Below are 22154 nucleotides of genomic sequence, written 5' to 3'. Positions count from 1 at the left end.
AATTGTGTGTCCAGTGCACAATTCCTGTTAATTTTTTATTACACTTTTGCCATTACGCTTTGTTGATCAAAACAACACAGCAGCAAATCATAGCAGAAAGGTCGGGATTATATAAATCAAAAGCAAGAAAAGTGACTAGGAGACTGTCAATGAGAAACTCCCAAGGACTTCTGCAAACAATCAATTCTGAATACCAGTCAGGAGAATCTTCCAATGACAAAAAAGCTAATAAAAACAAAGCTACTCTCAATGCACCTTTTGAAATACTTGTCAGCTACTGCTTTTTTCCCAGTAACTGACAGTTCTAATGTGCAAAATAAGGTTTTAAACAAAAAAATTACATATTTCACAATAACATGATTGCATTGTCATTTAATACCTTCATTTAACCATTGAATTGTCTTTTGTGTTGTTTGCTGTCTTCATTAATGTTTTCCCAACAAGGCCTCAGCCTCTCTCAAAAGCTTAGACTTGATGTTTATGCCCAGAGCAATAACTCAATTAGCAGAATCACATCCTCCAGTCTGAACACGTGTTGTATGCACACTTTCCCAGGATCCTTCAGTAGCATTTAGTCATCCCAACTACCAGAATGATTCTCTTCACCTTCTGGCAATATCTGAAAAATTAGGCGATACATTTGTGAGGTTGATTTTCACGTCGGGCGGATGGTGGCAGGGAGACCAGGTGACCCGCCCAATGTCATCAGTCTGAGGTCTGAGCTATTTTGATGTTCGGGCCTCATTTAAGTTTTATTGATGGGTTATCCATACATTTCCAATAGTGACAGACCGCCCATTCAACTGGAGGGCAGGATTTCCGGCAAGCTAGATGCCTCGTTAAAGCATACTTGCACATCTTAAAGTGAGGTGTTCTTTTACTCGTGGGAAATTCTTACCGCAATTGAAGATATGGATTCCAAAATGTCTCGGGCAGCAAAACATAATTTAGTGAGTCAGTGTTGGGGAGTCCCTATTGAGCAGGTGAGGACGAACAAGCAGGTTCTTTTACCCAGAAATGGGTTTCCAAGAAAACTGCAGCAGACTGGGAGGTAAGTGGCTGAAAATATCAACACCAGAACCATCACCTCCAGGACATGGGTTCAGTGCCACAAGTGCTTCAATGACCTGACCTACACAGCAAGGACTAGAATGTTGTCTTGCTCTTTCTATTTCTATGCTTACACCTTGCCCAAAGCACTTCTTCAACCCCAGCATTCCAGAACATTTCCCTCCCCACTCCAAATGCTTCTTGTCCAATCACAATAGGAGATTGCACCAACTCCACTTCTCATTCGAATCACACACTCAGCTGCTGTTGCTACCCTCACAATAGGCACAAACAGCATTCTCCTTTTACCTGGCAACAACTGGGAAGCATTTCTGCTAACTGCTTTCACATTTTATACTGGAGCCACTTTCTTGCATTTGACTACTTTCCCATTCTGCTCACAGCTTTCTGCTTCTCCCTATCAGTGTGCACACTATCTGAAGCTACCTCGCACATTTGCACAATCTTTTACAAAATCCCTCGCACTTTTTTACAGGACAAGCTGACCAGGGAGAGGAACAGAACTGAGGGTAGTCCATTCTCCATACAAATCCTCAGATCGAGGTGAAAGCATTGGTGAAATTTGGGAACGGCAGCTCTAGGAACAATCCTGATGGTGAGGCTGTGGAGTCTCAGCGGGATGTCTGTATTGCTCTTACCATTTTGCTTTCTTCAAACTGCTGCAAATCATCTAACTTTACTGTCCAACTTTTCCACACCATGCTGACCTTTGTCCCTATCCACAATTTTGGGTTCATCACATGACTCTGGCCCTGAAGAATAAGACTCTGAGGGAGAGGACCTTACTGAAGCAGCATTAGCACTTTCTCTATGCCTCTAAGCATCAGCACAGAAATCGGTCCCCTGGATGGTATAGGTAGTGAGTAAGAAGGGTCTGCACAGCACAAGAGTCAGGAGTGGCGGTTCGTGAAAAGGACAGCCCAGGAGACTGCTTGATAGAGAGTATTAGCTCTGCTGAAGAGAACAGATGCTGAGTTTAGGAACCTGGACTTCGAAGGAAAACTGCTTTCTGCACACTAGCAATTGTTTGAGGTTTTGGACAGCCACACTCTGAGAGTATGGAGGAGTACACTTTCACCTTGTGTGGTGTTACAAAGCATCAGCATATACCAAGAAGCATGTGGTCACCTCTATGGCTGATCTGCCATGGCAAAGAGGGTGTCAGTGACTTGTTTGATGCAGTTATAGAATGCAGACTGACTAATATGACTACACAAAACTGCACATAGAAATGCTTCATTGTAGTGGCACATGCCAGTAAAAATTAAATGCACTGAGTAGCACTGATGCATGGTGATTCTCTGATGAATCAGGTCATATGATGTGCTCCAATGAATGTTCTGAAAGGTAGCATGCAACGGTAATTATTGCACACACAAGAACATTGTTGGAATTTGTATTCTCTAATGAGCAATAATATAAAGACACACTGACGATTATAACCACAGGGCAATGTGCTGATAAATTCCAAAGCAAATTGAATTGAGTAGAACAACATTTTTACAACAGGTGTTGATGAATGGCATTGGAAAAGGATGGACACACTGCCAAATATGTTGGAAGGTAATGTTATAATGAGGCCCACTTCAAGACAATTTGCTGTGACAAATATTGTTTCAAGGCAACATGTAATGACGAATATTGTCACAAGCAGCATATGCTGACAAACACTCATAGGTGCAGTTAGTGAAAAGAATAATTATCACAGTTTACCAAGTGCTTCAATTTACTCCAAGTTAGCAATAACATACGGGCTAATATGCACTAAAGAGGAGCAAATGTAAGTTTGTTTTAAAGTACCATGTGTTAACTTCAACATATGCCCAAAAAAATCACTCCAGTGAGTAAGGGTACATTCATACTCTAACTGTAGTGTTGGCGTCAAGTGGTTTTGCTCTGTACCCTAGCTCTAGCTATAGTGTAAATGCAATATGAATTCAATGTTGAGGTTTGACCTAACACTGGAAGAAAATTGAGTGAGTCTCCCTGGAGTATGCAGTTTTGCTCATCTTTGCTTTAAATTCAATTTGGGACTTGACACCCAATTCACACTCCGTTTCAGCTTCGCACTGACGTTAAACTTGTGGAGTGTGAATGCATTGTCAAATAGTGTAACACACATCTTGCTTTTTCAACAAAACTGTTTGTTGAGCAGCACTTATGCAAAAGCATGCAAATTTCCAAGAGTTACTGGTTTTCAACTTGTGTTAACTGCTTGCATACAATCAAGAGTTTTAGCAGCAAGCAGAATGCTTGTGATTAGTGGAGCTGTACATAACTTAGGTTATTAGCAACAAGAATGTTAAACGACATGGGTGCAGCATTAAGTCTCCTGAGCATGGAGGCAGATGAGCAGAAATGGCAGAAGACCTTGGCCAGGATGTTGAAAGACACAGGAGGTGGAAGCATCAGGACTCTACATTTAAAGTACCAATCTTTGGAGAGACTGTACCTAAACAAGAAACATCTCACACTTGTGTTAGCTTCTACAACCAGGGAATAACATCCAAATAGTAGTATTAGTGGAAGTTAAAGTGTGCATTGTATTAAGGTCCGCACAACTTGGCCTTTCCAGGCATCACTTGGACATATTACCATACTGCAGTTATGACACAGCTAGGATCTTTCAGTACCCTTCTGCATACATACTGTTCGACAGTGTCATGCAGGTAAGGTTGGATAGACTGCCTCATTGTTTTTTTCGTGTGGCATTCCTTGAGTGCAAGACACCATCTATTGCCTTTTTGCACCATACCACAACACCTTCCTTTTGCCATTAGAAAGGGTTACTGTTCACTTAACATGCTGATATGTGATCACAGGCAGAAAACTATGCAAGTAACTGTTTGTTTCTGGGCAAGCACACATGTTGATAGAGTCAAAGGTTACACAACTATTTAAAATGTGAATAGTTTGCCCCAGGAGACATAGGCTACATGTTGACCACTTGGATGTTAACACTTTTGATGAACCCCTATACTTGTCGCGAAAGACTATAATGAGGCACATTCTAAAGGAAGTAATATAATGGAGTATATCTTTGACTATTAAACAAATGTTTTAAAAGTTCTGTGGATGCCTTGTAGCATAAGCCAGAATAAATTGTTAGAATCATAAGGCCCGAGTTTGGTGAAAGCTATGTTCTGCCGAAGTACCGTCCAAAAGACCGCTAAGATCCTGACGGTACTTTGGGCGGAAGTTTGCTGAAAAAATATGGGAAACACCACCCGGCGGCAAAAATGGGCCCTAGGCGGCAGCCGACGGTAGCTTCCATTCTGGGCGGCAAATACAATCCTCGGCAAAGTACCGCCGAGGATTTAGTCGGGCCCAGGGAGCGGAGAACTGACATCATAAAACATTTTCAAAACCCAAAAAACCCCACAAGAAATCCTTCAGGGGACCCCATTCACCTAAATCCCTATAAAATAAATAAAGAAAAGAAGTGAAGGCAGGTCTCATACTTACTGTTGAGGTAAGACCTGCCTCCACTTTTCTTTATTTCTTTGCCCTGCTAGAGCGGAGGACCGCCTGGACCAAACTGGCAACGCAGTAGGCGGGAGGACTCTTGTGGGCGTTGCACGCCGGTGCATGCCAGCAGACGGTACCCAGCGGTCTTCTCTTCCCGCCGGCGGGAGGAACTCACCAAACTCGGGGAGAGCACCCAGAAACCAGGGAGTCCGCCGAGAAAACTCGGCGGCAGCGGACGGTAAGTCCACCAATTTTGGGCCCATAGTCATGTATTACAAGCTGCACTAAGAGGTATTTGCACGCTGGGTACAGATGAGCAGTATTAAGACAAGCCTTTCGAAGGGAATGATGATGAAATTCACCCTCCTGCAGAGAATCAGACATCAGGGCTAGCTTAATGAAACCTGATCTCAAGTAATTTTTTGTGTAAACAAAAGCACAGAAATCTTAAATTTATAAATATGCGACCTACATTTCCTAGCTTGCTCTTTTGTTTGCTCACAGAATATGTGGCTCAGCTTTCCCCAGTTATCTGCGCCGTTTTTTTTTTGGCGTGCGCTGTTTTTTTTGGCCTAAATTTATCCAAGTTTCCCCAAAGTTTGTGCACCAGCATAACTCGGTTAGTTACAATTTTTTTAGGGGTTTTTGTGCGTCATGGGGTATAACCTGATATCTGCGCCTGTTTTTCACATTTATGCAAGTTTGGCCAACTTACATTTTTCCTAGGACGCCGTATATGGCCACTCCCAACAAACCTTCTGGACACTTAAGAAAAACCAGCGCATATTATAAAATCGGTGCAGACGCCATTGTTTTTATGTAAAGTTTTGGAGGGAGTCAAGAACACATTAAATATGCACCATGAAGCTCAATTTTTTTCAAACTTAAAACACAGAAAATGGAAGTTTTTAATTTTTGATTTTTTTCAAAGTGCCACGCCACCACCGAACATCTCCTCACTGGGCTCGAGGGTTGGCGCGTCGGCTGGCAGAATCGGTCCCTCACCCACACACGGGCTTGGGGGCCGGCTTCAAAAGAAGCGGCGGGGGTGGGGAGGGGTGGTGGAAGCCGAACTGAAGGGATGAGAACCCTTACACTATGTAGCAGCATCAAAAGAAGCCCGGGAGATGGGAGTAGTTTGCCGAGCCCGTGTAACCGGGCGAGGGAGTGATCCTGCCGGCCGCCCCTCGATCTTGGTGAGGAGACGTTCGGTCAGTGGTGAGATGGGTACTTTGGAAAATATTGAAAATTAAAGAATTGCATTAGACTTCGTTGCCCCAAATGTCTTCATCGAATGCCTAGCTTCTCGTTCTAAGTAAGCCTATTGCGCATGCGCAGACCACGATGTGGTCCACACTATGGCGTCGACCTTGGGGAGAGAGAGAGGAAAGAAGGTGTGAGTGCTTTGTCCTGTTTTGAGTTTCTTGCAAAGCTACAATTTAATTATGGGGGCAATATTGACAATGTCATACCTCATGCAAGGCTTCTGCATGATTGTGCTGTGGAGGAGAAGATTGATTAGACATCATCGCTTGAGAAACCTCAGAGCACATAGGATGATGGGTAGGAGACATTACCCACATCAGGTATATCGAGACAGGCGTTCACAACTGCACCTGAGTGATGCAGACTGTGTGAGGTGGCTGCGTTTCCGCAAAGCAGTTGTAACCAAGATCTGAGAGTTAATAAAAGCAGACCTGTAACCTAGAAGCGTCAGGAGGACTGCTTTATCATTGAAGTGAAGATTGCAGCTGCACTTTTATTCTATGCATGTGGATCGTTCCAGGCTACAACTGGGGATGTGTGTGCCATTTTTCAACATGCAACACATATCTGCATTCGGCAGGTGACTGGTACACTATATGACTGGAGGAATGACTACACAAAGTTCCCCATGACCGCCGAGGCAATGCGTGAAAGGGCTTTGGGCTTCTCCAGGATTGCTGGCTTCCCAAAGGTGCAGGGCTGCATTGATTATACCCACGTCGCCTTGCGAGCAACCTTTGGACGATTCCGGGATGTACAGGAACAGAAAAGGCTTCTGCTCCATGAATGTGCAGCTCATCTGTGACGACATGCATCGCATCCTGGCAGTTGATGCAAGATACCCTGGGAGCACCCATAATGCGTTCATCCTACGTGAGAGCACTATATCTGTCTTGTTTCAGTAGCAGCCAGAAGGGCAGAGCTAGCTGCTGGGAGACAAAGGGTATGGCCTCACCGCCTGACTCATGACGCCCCTACGTGTAACCCGGACGAAAGCTGACTGGGAATACAACATGTCGCACATTGTGACGCACAACATAATAGAGAGGACCATTGGCATCTTGAAGCAGCGTTTCTGATGCCTGGATCTTTCCAGAGGCTACTTGCAATACTCCCCTAAGATTGTCAGTCCATTCACAGTTGTGTGCTGCATGCTGCCTAACTTAGCCGTTATGAGGCAGCAGCAGCTAGTAGTAGAAGACCCACCTGAGATGAGAGTGGCCGATGATGAAGAGGAAGATGCAGATGACAAGAAGGAGGAGGAGGACAAGGACAAGGAAGCCATGCAACTACCTGAACCCAGTGCATGATGACTGCGGAGGAGGGCGGGCCGTCATGCCCCATTAACGATTGTTCAAGCCTTGCACCAGCATCTCATCCGTGAACGCTTTGCTGCCTGAAGGCTCAGCGGCAACTATTCCAAATGGACCATGTTTACTGTTTGGACATGTTCCGTAATGTGTTGTGCTAATGGAACAAATAATGGAAGTGATTCTGCTTTACTTCAAAAAGTTGTTAATAATGGAACAAATAATGGAAATGATTCAGTTATAATTTAAAATATATTATTCAAAAGTTTTAACAAACACTTGTTTGTACTTAACTTTAAAGCTTGATACAAAAATATTTTTGTTAAAGTTTTCAGTTAAAATCACTTAAAAACTTTTAAACTTGTAAATTTACATAACTTACAAAAAACTTTTAATTTGAGAACACTAACAACAATAATAAGAACAACAACAGTAGTAAAGTAAGGCTGCACCCATCTCTCCTCCGCCTTATTCTAAGACCGCCCGCTGCACTTGGTCTTGTTAGCTCCATCCCTTCCCGCAGGCGGTGGCGCAGCATTTCTCGAGTTTGTACTATGCTTATTCTTTCGAACATCTCTGGTAATGCGCACTTCTTTATTTGCGGGGGTGGGGGGGGCGTTAATGTGGAAGGCCTGGCTTGGGCCTCTTCAGAGGCTGGTCTAAGGATTGGAGTGGGAGTGCCAGTTGATTACATCATGGGCGCGGTGGTCTGGGCGTGTTCCCTTATTGCAGCAGCTAACTCCGACATTCCCTCCCTCATGTGCCCTGACAGTGTCTCAACTACCTCCAACATTCCCTCCCTAATGTTCGCCGACATTGTATCAGCTGCCTGCGACATTCCCTCCCTCATGTGCCCGGACAGTGTTCCCATTTCTTGTGAGAGTGTTGTTACTTCTCTCAACAGTCCCGATACTTCATCACCCACCCCACTGATGGTGTCCAGGAGTGATCGTGTAAGGTCAATGCTCTCCATACTCATTGCCATCATCTGAACCATATCTGTTGGATCCTGTACCTCAGGAGAGCGCTGTCGAGCTCTCCTTCCCCTCCTCGCCCTGGGAGTGGCTCACTGCATCCCACAGGGATGCACAGCCTCGGACGGTGGGGCCCTGGGTGTGCCTTGCTGCATCCCACTGGGACCTGTAGCCTCGGATGGTGGGGCCCTGGGTGTGCCTCGCTGCATCCCACTGGGTCCTGCAGCCTCGGACGGTGGGGCCTTGGATATGTCTCGCTGAACCCCACTGGAGTCCCCAGCCTCGGACTGTGAGAAACCATGACTTGTCCCAACACTCGTACCACCCAGGAAAGGGCCTGGCACTTCAATGGGCAGCACCTGCACTTCCTCCAGAGTGAGTACAACAGTGTGGGCTTCATCCATCCCCTCACGCCCATGCTCTTGGTCTGGAAGGTGAGATTGGAAGATGTTCTCCTCTTCAGGCTGTCTGAATCTTCTGCGTCGGCTTCAGCCTCGTCAGGGTTGACCTCCAGTTCTGCAAAAATTACCAGAACAGACAAATAAATGATTAGCAGCAGAGGAGGGTGGCATATGAGTAGGCTCACACAGCGCAGACAGCAGGCTGATTTGAAGGACCACGATGAATGATAGCACATTGCATCAACCAAAGCATAGCTGACGGAGACATCCCCAGGAACCGAAACATGGCTAGCCCGCGCAGTACTTAACCCTGCTAGTTACATTCCCTTGTCCCTATCCCCGTAGCCCTGCGTTTATTTCCCTCAAGTCCCTATCCAATTTCCTTTTGAAATCATTGATCATCTCCGCTTCTACCACCCTCATAGGCAGTGAGTTCCAGGTATTTACCACTTGCTGCGTTAAAAATTTCTTCCTCATATCTCCCCTGTACCTCTTGCCCAAAACCTTAAATCTGTGTTCCCTAGTCTTTGTACCATCAGCGAATGGGAATAGCTTTTCTTTGTCTACCTTATCTAAACCTATCATCATCTTGTACACCTCTATCAAATCTCCCCATAATCTCCTTTGCTGCAAGGAGAACAAACCCAGCTTCTCCAACCTAAACTTGTACCTAAAATCCCTCATCCCTGGAACCATTCTGGCAAATCTCCTCTGCACCCTCTCAAGGACCTTCACATCCTTCCTAAAGTGTGGTGACCAGAACTAGACGCAATACGCCAGTTGTGGCCTAGCCAGAGCTTTATAAAGGTTCAGCATAACTTCCCTGCTTTTGCACTCAATACCTCTATTTATGAAGCCCAAGATCCCATATGCTTTGCTAACTACTCTCTCAATATACCTTCAAAGATCTATGCACATGACCCCCCAATTTCCTCTGTCACTGCACTTTTAAAACTGTGCCATTAAGTCTGTATTGCCTCTCCCTATCCCTTCTGCCGCAATGCATCACCTCACACTTCTCTTAAATTCCATCTGTCACTTGTCTGCCCATTCTGCCAGCCTATCTATAATCCTGTTGCAGTCGATTGGTATCATCCTCACTGTTTCCCAGACCTCCAAGTTTTGTATCATCAGCAAATTCTGAAATTTTACTCTCTCTTCCAATATCCAAGTCATTTATTTATTTATTATCTAATATCAAAAAAAGCAATGGTCCTAGAACTGACCCCTGGGGAACACCACTGTCCACCATCCTCCAGTCTGAAAAACAACCACTCAACACGACTCACTGTTTTCTCTCCTCAAGCCAATTTCTTATCCAAGCTGACACTGACCCTCCTATTCCATGAACCTCAATTTTGTTAACCAGCTATTTATGTGGCACTTTTTCAAACGCCTTCCTAAAATCCATATAGACAACATCCACTGCATTCCCTTCATCAACCCTCTCTGTTACTTCATCAAAAATTTAAATTAGATTAGTCAAACACGACCTGCCTTTTACAAATCCATGCTGGCTCTCCTTAATTAACTTAAATCTCTCCCAAGTATCTGTGAATTTTTTCCCTGTTTATTGTTTCTAAAACCGTCCACACCACTGTTGTGGTTTTGGCCTTTCTGCATGCCCATCCCAACTGCCATGGGCACAGAGATGACATGGGGGGAGGGAATGAAGTGTGGAGGAAGATATATGTACAAGAAAACTCAAATAGAGAATACATTTTAGGGGAGGAAAAGATGGTCCTAGGAAAATACATGCACAAATTATCTAATACATTTTCCTTTGCTATGCAAGAGAAGGCCAATCAGTAACTACATTTTCACTGGAAAGCTTGCATGTGGCTTTGCCAGGATAGCTGGCTTCCCCATGTGCAGGGTGCCATTGACTGCATCCACGTCGCTTTGCGGGCACCGCATAACAATCCCGAGATATTCCTTAACCGCAAAGTACCACTCACTTAATGTGCAGTTGATTTGCGACCACACATAGCGCATCCTGATTGTCAATGTGCGCTATCCTGGCAGCAGCCATGATGCCTTCATCCTGCGTGAGACCAGTGTCCCAGCTCTGTTCCAGCCACCACATCAAGCTCACGGCTGGCTGCTGGGAGACTAGGGCTATCTGCTCTCCACCTGGCTCATGATTCCCCTTTGCAACCCTAACACTTGTGCCCAGCACTTGTATAATGAGAGCCATGCCGCCACCAGGAACATAATTGAGCAGACCATCGGAGTGCTCAAACAACAGTTCCGCTGCCTTGCCTTGACTGCTCGGAAGGAGCTCTCCAGTACTTGGCTGAGCGGGTGTCCCTTTTCGTGATCGTCTACTGCATGCTGTACAAGTTGGCCATCATGAGGGCGCAGCCATTGTTACCAGGCATAGGTGCACCACCTCAGAAGGAAGAGGGAAACAAGTATGAGGAGGAGGAGGAACACGAACAGTAGTGACAGAGGAGGCAGCCACTCAATCGGCCTTGTGACCGCCTCATTAGACTTCGGTTCCAATGAATTTGAGGCCACTTCCTGGTTGTTCAGCACGTCTCCATCATTCCATCAATTTCTCATTCCATACCACACCCTAAAGCTGAAATAAGACACAGCAGCAAATCTACAACATTCTAATAATAAATTTATCCAAATTCAGTAACTACATATACAGAACAACAATATTAACTAATCACCTTGTGCAAACCCTTACTTCCCCTCTTTACAGTGCCTTCTAATCTGCTCCTACGTAATGTCTCCCCAGTGGCTGCAGCAGGGCTGGTGGAAGGCTGCTGAGTGTTGGTGCCAGAGACTGCAGATGGCCTTGCAGGACGTCCTCGACCAGCTCTGGGCCTGGAAGGCCCGGCTGTGCACTGCGCCACTTCAGGATGAGCGGTGGCAGTCTGGGCTGGCTGAATGACAGGCAGCGACAAGTGCAATGGCAGAGTGGCAGTGGTGGGATCAGGAATGCTGTCATCCTGAGAACAGCAGCTTCCTACTTCACCGACCCGCTGCCACTCCCCCGGGGCAGCACCTTAACATCCCTACCAATCTGTTGGTGGCTTGCTGCGACACCGTGAGATCTCCGGTGGAATGTGGTGGACCCAATGATGATGGCATCAGTCAGAGCTTGCATGGCATCCAGCTGAGACTGCATAAGAGCAGTCTGGACTTTCTGCCAGTAAACATTGCGTTACAGCACTAAGTCGTTGCGTGGCTTCCGCCTGTGCTGCAATAGAACCTGCTGCATCGTCCATGACATACATCATCATATCTGGATCCGCACGGTCTCTCTGGGAGTCCACCATCCTCTGCAAAGTGGAAGTGATGGGCGCAGAGCTCTGTGCAATGTTGGAGGTGGACTCCTCCATGGCCTTTACCATTGCCAAGAGGCTCTCGGGCACCCTTGTCATTGCACCCATCATCTCTGAGTGCATGGCCATCACCCTTATTGTGAATGCTACCCCATTGGGGTCCTCATCTTGAGTCTTGTGCAGCAGAACTCATACACACTCTCGCCTTCTGGGGCGCTGGCTCCCGAGCTACCCTTTCCCCCTGGCCTTGCTGCAGCCTGCTCATCACCAGTGCATCATCCAGTGCAGACCTGTTTACTAAACTTGCCTCTAAAGATCGTGTAGTGGCAGTATCAGAGGTGGTGTCTGCGGATGAGAGATGCAGCGACCCTTCTTCTCCTTCCTGACTCTCAGTGCAAGGCTCAGGGACAGGCTGGTCTTCTGTTTGCATAAAGGCACAAGCCTTCCATTACGGTGGGGGCAGGAATGGAGCAAGGAATGCAGACATTATCAAGTGCTGGAAAGTGAGAAAGGCTTGTGGTGTGAGGAGAAAGTGGGATGAGAGAAGGAGAGGTGTGAAGATACCGTTGTTGCCTCCAACAGGGTCGATGTCGCCGACAGCCACAGTGCCCATCACCTGCTACCCAATGTGTCACAGCACTTGCCCCTCAAGGTCTGAAAGCTGCTGGAGCTGCGCATCACCCCCGCCTGTTCTCTGCTGCTCCCTCCTATTGTGGGCCATCTTGGCCTGCAAGAGAAACAAATGTGTATGAGTCAGAGTCCAGCTATATGTTTGGGTGATATGCGTGCCATAGTTGAATAGCTGTAATTGTAGGCAAGGCGTGAGATGTGAGTTTGAGTAGGTGCAGATGTTTGGTGGTTTGTGCAGTGTGTACAGACTGAGGTTCAGATGCTGGTATGCAGGACCTGTTGAAGCATCTACTCACCATGATCTGAGTGAGGTCGTTGAATTTCTTCCGGCACTGAGTCAGACTGCGGATGACCACACTACCGGCCGTGAACTCCTGGGCCACTTCCCTCCACATTTTTCTGAAGACCTGGGGCAATGGCGTCCTTCCAGTGTCCGGGAACAGCATTGCCCTCCGTTGCTCCACTCTTGCGATCAATGCCTCGACTGTGAAACAATGAGCGCTCTCCCTGGGAGTGGAATCGGCTATTACGATCAGGGGATAGAGTTGGTTGAAGGTCGCCTTCCCAGCCAGCAATGCTGATAATGAGGATCTGCACAATGATACAACCTGCTCTTTGAGAGTTGGAAGGAGCCAGTGTGAAGGATCATTCCCGATTGCATTGCACTGCAATTCACTATCGCTCCACTGGTAGAGCCCCTGTAGTGCCCTACTGAGGTAATTACCACTTAATTTTGTGCTCCAATTCTTTCCTGGAGTGCTAACAGCCAATTTAGGGGAATCGCACAATCATTACCGCCTGGCGCTAATTTTTCAAGATTTCCAAAATTACTGCCCCATTCGAGGCTCTACCAAATTTGTAGCCTTGAGCGTTTAAGTCTGCATAATCTTCTGTATCACCTGGGCCATGGACTGTCTTGCACTCAATGACCACCTTTATTGTTTGAGTGAGGGGGTTGATATTACATGACCCGTTCCAGTCGTACACTTGTTGAATGTTGCCTTTATTGCAAAAAAAAGAACAGTGCATTGCATGCAATGATATGGGAGCAGCAAAATGCTGCATCACACATTGCTAAAATAAAATGCCTACATGCCTGCTGAACTTGCTTGCTTATTCGATGGCTGCCCTTCAAACCTGTAAAAAGACATTCGTTTTTTTTCTTCAAGCAGTCAACTATAATTAATAAGGCATTGTCAGTTAGACTCCTTTCAGTTACAGAACAGGCTTCTTCAGATGCAATTTTGTGTGTTTTTATTAATACCCCTTGCATTTCCTCTATTCCATAGCCTTTATCTGTATTTTGTGCTATACTTACATCACATTAATGAATAATGTCAGGTTACTACTGTTTGGTGAAATAGCCATTAAACCAAGGCTGACATATCTTCCTCCTTGGATTGCCATTGACATGAATGGAAAGCATTTATAGCTATGTAGGATAAATGTAAATGACACCGATATATTTCAAGGTAAATTAAATATCCTTTATACCTGTATATTGTTCGGTAAGGGAATTGTGACTGAGATATATACACATTCATCCTCATATCTTCCCATACATGGTATGTATGAGATACTGCATTGACTCTGGCACGGATTGGCTCACATGCCTGTTGGACTTGCTGCTTATTTGTTGGCTGCCCTTCAAACCTGTAAAAAGACATTCTTTTTTTTTTCTTCAAGCAGTCAACTATAATTAATAAGGTATTGTCAGTTAGCCTGGCCTTCCTATTCCTTGTTCTAACTATTGCATTAAAATTTTGCTCACTCTATAGTTGTGTTTACCTATTGTGCATTATTTATAACCCATTCATGCCAATTGCTGGTTAAAAAGTGACTAAATAGCTTTATAGCAAATTGTAATCAGATTAGCTGCTCTGTTCTACATTAATATTAATGCATCACACTTAAAAAAAAATAGTACACTAAATAAAATTGCGCTGAAATGATCAATGGAGTTAGAATGAACTCTCAGTGCACTTTCTTCGAGTTAGATTTCTGGCTCATTCATAGCCAATGGATAGTAAATCTAGCCCTTTGTGCTTTTTTCAATACATTGTGGCGTTTTACTTGAAGCTGGTGTACTTGGTCACTGCCTTTGTCCCTTCCAACATGGCAGGCTTGGCTAGCTCCTCAGGCAGCAGCAGGCGCATGGCGATCTGGATCTCATGGGAGCTGATGGTGCGATGCTTATAATGGATCGAGACCCAGGAGAGGCGAGGGTTTGGGGCCTAGAAGAGGCGAGGGCCCAAGTTCAGCACGGGCCAGCCCACATTGCGATCTGTGGATAGTAGGAGTATGTGTGCGCACTAGGTCCGTGCAGCAGAGCTTGGTCGCCAGTCGTCTTGGTTAACTCTTGCCACTGGATCAAGACCTAGCTCTGTCCAGCCTGTGTGGTGTGCAATGGCCATCCCATGTTAAAAGAATTCATGCACAGGCATCTTCCACCCTTCACTATGTAGTTCAGGACCGAGAAAGTCAGGTATCTCATTGAAACACCTGTGAACTCATCCCTTTTTGGTGTGGAAATAAATCATCCTCGATAGGAGGGACTGCCTAATACTATACTGCTTATAATGGGCCAGATGGGAATCTTTACCTGCAATGCGCTCAAAAATATAGTTCACAAAGGAGTTAGTGATGCTTATGACTTTGGAGGAGATTCCGGTGTCAGGGTGAACCTGCTTCATAACTTTGTAGATGGAGTAATTCTTCTTCTTCGACCTTCTCTGCTTCTTGCCACCCTTTGCTGCTGCTTTAGTCAAGGCTTTCTTGACACCCTTCTTGGGCTGACTAAATTCGATTCCTTCTACCATTCGAAGGCCTTCTGTGTTAACAAGCGAGTTGAACATTTATCAGTTTTAGTCCAATCTACAGTGAGCACAAGTCCACAGCAAAACGAAACACAATCTGGAGAAACTTTGTCTCGAACATGATTTTGCTGCTGTAAGACCCCGGGTTGAGACTGGAGACTAAAGCGCCTTTCTGAGCCATGCTTGGCTGACACACTGTACCGATTCTATGGTGATTACCAAAATGATACGTTCCCTACCCCAAACATTCTCATTACTAATATTGAGAGGATAAATGCGAAGCCTTAGCTTCACAATACAGAGTAATTAAATGCTGAGGTAATTATTACAATCTTTACAAATGCCCTTTATATAATGTGTGCTTACCACAATGCAAATCGTGTTAAATAAAAATGTCAAGTGTGTGTGCGGGCATTTAAATTATTCCATTTAAACACTGAGCATTGTGGTATACCCTCTACTTATATTTGCTGGACAAAAGAGATCTATTTAGAGCATGCTGTATTTTTGTTATTTCAATTGCACAGCTCCATGTCAGATAGTGAGAGATAATGTATGGTTTTGCTCTTTGATCAAAGAACTGTCAACTCGCAACATTTTTAAAACAAATGTATTTTTACAGCTTGGATGGGACTTTGAACAAACAGAACAAGATAGCAAAGTTGAGAATCAAAAGTGATTATTACGTAAATAATCAATTTCAAAATTTAATTGATTTAACATTTCTAGGGATTTCCAGTTGTAAATCTATTTAACCACATCATTGGATTTGAACTTGGCATCAATTAACAACACAAGTTTTAAAAATGTTTTTTGCTGAACTATTGTGCACTTTCTAAATATATGTTTATGAAAATACAATTGCAAAGAAGTAACTCAATGTTTTCCTTTACGGCATTAGCTTAGTGAGTTCCCGCTGCAATATGCTGTTGGGAGATACAGAGGGATGATTAGGTGCTAGAAATGACTGTTGTTGATTATTATGGACAAAGGCTTCTTACATTTGTTTGTCCACTATTTTAACCGAGGCATTAACTGGCTTAACAACTCTATTGGAATAATAGACAGTAGAATGTCATGAGATCATGTTAAGTGTCCATCTGCTAATATTACCAAAATCAATTTGCAGTCAATACTACTTTATATTACTCTATAGAAAAAGAGGGAAATTACAGGGTTGCACACCCTTGAATGTTCTTACAGTCCTAATGGCCAGTCACACAGGACCAGTGAAAGATGGCTAGGAGCAGATCTCTTTCCCAACCTTGGATTAAGGGTGGGTGTGTAACACAGACGGGAAGGTGGAATGGGAAGTGGAAGAAATCAATAATAAAGTTAACTGTTGAGACCATTAATTTGGATAAACTCCCAACTCTCATTCTAAGTGGCACTTTCATGCACAAAATATGTCAAATTATGTTAAATATTGGCTACAAAAAAATTGCTGTGTTTTATTGCTAATGGAAAACAATTTCAGTTGGCAGATTTGTTTTACCCTTTCAAAAAACAAATGTTTTAAAATATCAAACGTTTGTGATTATGTTTCACTGAAATCTTGAACAAAAATTGGGTTTGGAAGGTACTAATTGTGTACAGTGCTATAAAACTATTCACAAGGTTGGCTCATGCTGATAAGACATGCTTGTAGACGCATAAAATAAAACACCAGTAACTGGTCAGAGGGTGGTTAAAGTTGTTGACCATAGGAGATTTGTTTGCAGCTGAAAACCACGCTTATTTTGGCAGCAATTATTCTAAACATTCCCATCAAAGTAGAATGTGTAAAAGCTACTGAATAAACCAGTACGCTTTCAGCAAAAGTTAATTTGTAATAGATATTTACAGTTTGTGATGATTATCTCTTTTTCTTCTAATAAGGATTCAACTAAAGAGCCTCTGCTTCAGCACCTATTTTTATATATATTATATAAAATGGCAGTGTGATGGTGACCGGAACCATTTGTTCAAATCGGCCCAGTGAAGTGATCACAATAGCGTGTTAAGAAATATACCAGTAATATGATGTCTCCTAATATCTTTTTATTAATAACACAATCTGTAGACTTACTGCATGTCGATGGAAATCACTTTATTTTACCATACCTGTTTAGAAAGTAATATAATCTGAGGTTCAGAACTGGCTTCAATGCTCGTTTTTGACAATTAAGAACTGTTATTTCCAATGAATGTATGGTAACTACCCTGGAAAGATGCCATCACTTGCTCTATACAGCAGATAAGAGTAGTAGCATGCTTGTTATGGCATAACAGGTTAAATTTTCTGACTTATTTTGTCTTTCTGTAAATTTAAAAATAGTGAGATATAATGTTCAAGCAAGCCACGATCATACTAGTTTCATATAATGGTGCTAAATGCCTAGCTCCTGTTTGTGTTTTGTTTCAAGACTACTGATGCTTTGTGTCTAACTCCATGAGCCATCCTATAATACTTAAATTCTTAATGTAGCTTCTTCCATATGCTTCTCCTTAGATCACTCATGCATAGTGTCTGGCTGAGTTGATTAATGTAGGTGCATAAAATTGTGATAATTGTGAAAGTGTCAGACTCATGGGCATTCCTATCTCCTAAAATTAATAAATTGATAATTAACACTGCTAAATAGCTTAAATGCAAATATTTATTGAAAAATATCGATCAATTTTATTATTTTTACAGTTTGACATCAAGGAAGTAACTAATGCTATTAATCATACACACATTAAATACATTAAACATCACATTTATCTGTGTTTTCTTAGATTGTAGTCAAAACAAGAAGACATATAGCACACATTGTGACATTTTATTTTTTCAGAAATAGGGCTAGGATTCTGTGCATAGGTCAGATTGTGAAAGTTGAATTCAGCTGATTCTATTGGGATATTCAAATTTGAATGAATCAAAGATGTCCCAGTGGTAGGGTGGATTGCAAACAAAGGTGCTGTGTATCTGAGAGATAGAACACAGGTTTATGACTTTAATTTTCGCATGACCATTCCTTTTGATTCCAATCAAGTCTTGGTGGAAAAGTAGAAAAAGATCAAATGTTTTCCCATAGGGTTTAGAGGTAAAATCAGCAGAAAAATCTCTCTGCCCCACTTTAGTGAACCTACTAACAAAATGGTTTAAGAAACCTGGGTACAGGTTAGATGCTATTCCACTCGACTAGGAAATGTTATATAGCATAGAAATATCTCAAAGTGAAAAACAAACTAAATACAAACTTAAAATGTGGAAGGGGTTTACAACTTAATTTTAAACAAATTAATGTAATTAGTTGACATTGTTATTCATTTATGGAAAATATTTAAAAAGACATATAGAAGTCCGATAGTTTAACATTTGATATATTAAAACAGTTGGCTTAAAGCTTGTTTCTAAGCAGGGCAATACTTATAAATATTTTTTGATAACTTTTAAGATTGTGCCATGATGTTGCAATGGCTAAATTTGCTTAATGGCATTATTTAATAATTGACCACATTATTTTAAAGCCTTTTAGCATGTTCTAATAGATCTTGATTTAAATATCAATGAAACAAACACAGACAGACTATGGACTATAATAGAATTTCCTAAATAGGGGTGTACATCAAAGAATGTACCACTAAGCAGCTAATACATCTCAAATTGAATCAACAGGATAGTATTGAACAGAATATTTATTTGCAATCCAGCAAAGAATTGCACATATGATGAGTCAGTAGAAAATGATTTGTTTAAGTGCCAGTAATATTAATCTTCTTCCTTAAGGGAGATAATAAAAAACATTTATTTTTAATTTTTCTGTTCAATAATTATGAAATAAAAACAAAAGCGTGTAAAATACAAAGATTAAAACAATTCGCTGAAAATTACACACGAATCAGAAATGTAGTTATGTGAATACAACAGTTATTCCTATCTTGCCAATGGTGTCCATGATAACTGACCTTGTGGTTTGTGTTCAATGTCAAGCCTTAGATGTTTTTTAAATCCATGTATTAATGTTTTGTAATTTATTTCATCATTGCATTCACTTTGTGCAGGCTATGGTAAGTGCTTTACATGTGGTCTAATCTAGGTCTGATGAAGATCTATTAGTGATGAACAGACCATGAACCAAATTACACTGAACTAAACCAGGTCATGTAAAGTGGTATGAATTCCCCACAGGCAACATTAATTGTTCAGTTTCTTAACTTCTCATACAGAATGAAATTTGCAGTAACCTGATAACTTCAAGCTTATAAAATATCACTTTGGATACTACATTTCAGAGGCATAACTTTTGACGGCAATATTTTTGATCTAAATCCTATTGTAACAAAATGCTGAAAGTGTCAGGTTTTACAGTGGAGCAAGAAAGGAGTTGTCATAAAGTTAGCCAAGGATTTAATGGACTTTTGTGATTTTTACTTGTGATACAATTTTATTTTATTGAGTTGTTAGATTTGATGAGCAGCCTGACAGCAATGATTACAAAAATTGACACTTTTGGCCTTGTCTACAAGGACCTGTACCACATTATATGTCTGCCTTGTTTGGGTCATCTCAATTCAGGGTTCATGCACTCCTACTTCTAATTACATCTTTTCTTCCGATGTTTTTATTTTGTGCAGAATATTTATTTGTAATCAAAATAAATAGATTGAATCAAATCAGATGATTAGGGCAGTAACATAGCTTCATCAATGACCAAGCAACTTTCAGAAGCCTTTGCCAGCTATGCAGTTTTAAAGATGTTGTTTAATTGTGATTAAAATACCAGTGAATATTAAAATTCTTAATTGTAGCCCCAAAATGTAGATTCCTTATGATGTGCCAAGCAATGTTTAACTAACACTTTCTTGTGGGGTCGCCCTATTCTCAATTCTCACTTTATCCAATGTTTAACTAAAAATACTATTTTTTGGGTCTTTCTAGACTGAAGTTCATTCTGGAAGCTACTGGTGCAATAATGGAACTGTTTCTTACGTTCATACTCCAAAATGATGTCAGGTTTTACAGATTCTAAAGGAGTGAATAATATGATTGAAATATCAAGCAAAACGAACACAGGTGGCAATCTAATTGCTATAGGAAAGGGGCTTTCTGTCACGAAGCATTCTTAATTAGTTACTTGGGGCCCAAGTTTCCGCCCTCTGTAAAAACGGCGCATCTTTATAAGGCGCGCCGACTTTCTGGAATAAAAAGGGCGCTGAAAACTTACCTTGTGATTCCCCGGTCTCCTCAGGACGTCTTCGTGCTTGGCGTGGTGCAGCACAAGGGGTCGGAGTGGAGCCAAGTCCCGGCGCTGAAAACAGTGCCGTGACCTCTGCACATGTGCGCTAGAGTGTGCGCGCATGTGCAGTAGCTGCTCGCCCCTGAGGCTGCATGGGAGGGGCCTGAAGCATGCCGGCCCTGGCCAAATGGGCTCCCCGGGCGAAGATCGGGTCTCGGGCCTCCCTCCCCTCCCGTTCAGCTCCACCCCCCCCAGTTCAGCCCTTCTCCCTTCTCCACCTGCTCCCTCCCCGTCGTCGGCGGGGCCCGCCCGCCCGGCATCTCGCTGGGGTGGGCCCCGCCCAAAGTATCGGCGGCGGCCAGGCTTCTTCTTCGGCGGCGGGGTCCATTCAGCCTGCCCCCCCGACTCCCGTTCAGCCCTTCCCCCTTCCCCCCTCCTCTCTCCTCTCTTGCCCACCCGGCATCTCGCTGGGGGCGGGCCCCAGCTGAAGTGTTGGCGGCGGCAGCCAGGCTTCTTCTTCAACGGTGGCGGCAGCGGGGCCCATTCAGCCTCCTCCCTCCCTTCCGTTCAGCATCTCTCCCTCCCGTTTACCCTCCCGTTCAGCCCTTCCCAGTCCTCCCCACTCCTCTCCTCTCCTCACCCCTCCTCTCCTCTCCCCCCTTCCCCCTCCTTCTCTCCCCTCCCCTCCCCCTGCTCTTCCCCCGCCCCCCCCCCTCGCTGTCAGAAACCCAGAGAGACACTGACAGAAACAGAGAGAGAGAGACACTGGGGGAGTTCCAGCACACTGTTGGAGAGCTCTCGGTGCTGCAGTAGGTGAGTAGAAACTTAATTTTTTATTTATTGATTTAAAAAAAATTAATTTATTGGTTGTTTTATTGATTTATTTATCATTTATTATTGATGATGGCTCTTTATTTGTAAAAGAGAAGTGTTTAATATTTGTAAACTTCCCTTCCCGCCCCCCTCCCCCCCCCCCCCCCCATCTCTCGTTCCCTACGCCTGATTTATAAGTATAGGCAAGGTTTTTTTGAGCGCACAGACATCTACACTTACTCCATTCCAAGTTAGTTTGGAGTACCTTTTCGCAGCCTAAACTTGCAAAACAGGCATAAGTGGATGGATACGCCCCGTTTTGGAAAAAAAAATCTGTTCTAAAATGAAACTATTCTAACTCACTAGAACTGGAGCAAACTAAATGCCGAGAATTGCAATTTCTAAGATGCTCCATTCTAAACTAGTTGCTCCAAAAAAATAGGAGCAACTCAGGCCGAAACTTGAGCCCTTGAGATCTGTCCTCTTTTTTGACATCTTTTCTTATGGATTATCTTTTTATCAGTTAATTGAAATTCACTCTTATACCAAATACAGCATCCATACAATACTGTTAGCATCAAACTTTAGTATTCTTTCAGCTGATATATAGAGATGAGTCACATTTTCATCTTCAGGTAATCATTACACAACAGTATACCTAGTCTCACATATTTGTTTAAAAAAAAATCATTTGTAAGAAGTCTATTTTTACACACTAAATGTAAAAATACAGTACTTGTTATAGAATTGTTTATAAGCTAAAATGCTTAAGCAGTTAAGGTTTTTGCTGGCTATAGGGTTCTGCTGGTTGTTGAATAAGTAATGTTGCTTCCATTTTGGGGGATTGGGGTCTCTAATATTTTATTGCATAATATTAGCTATTAAAAAAACACAATTTGCCA

At 43.2% G+C, this 22154-nt stretch overlaps 1 protein-coding gene across 1 annotated transcript in view; it reads left to right on the top strand.

Annotated features, from left to right (window-relative positions):
* The window catches only part of unc13a (unc-13 homolog A (C. elegans)), a 471750-nt gene that overhangs the window by 259434 nt on the left and 190162 nt on the right, over positions 1-22154 (top strand). The gene's annotated exons all lie outside the window — the stretch shown is intronic.

This window comes from Pristiophorus japonicus, chromosome 18 (assembly GCF_044704955.1).
Source record: "Pristiophorus japonicus isolate sPriJap1 chromosome 18, sPriJap1.hap1, whole genome shotgun sequence".
Taxonomy (NCBI): domain Eukaryota; kingdom Metazoa; phylum Chordata; class Chondrichthyes; family Pristiophoridae; genus Pristiophorus; species Pristiophorus japonicus.
The sequence above is the reverse complement of the archived record's forward strand: the minus strand, read 5'-3'. Positions and strand labels throughout refer to the sequence as shown.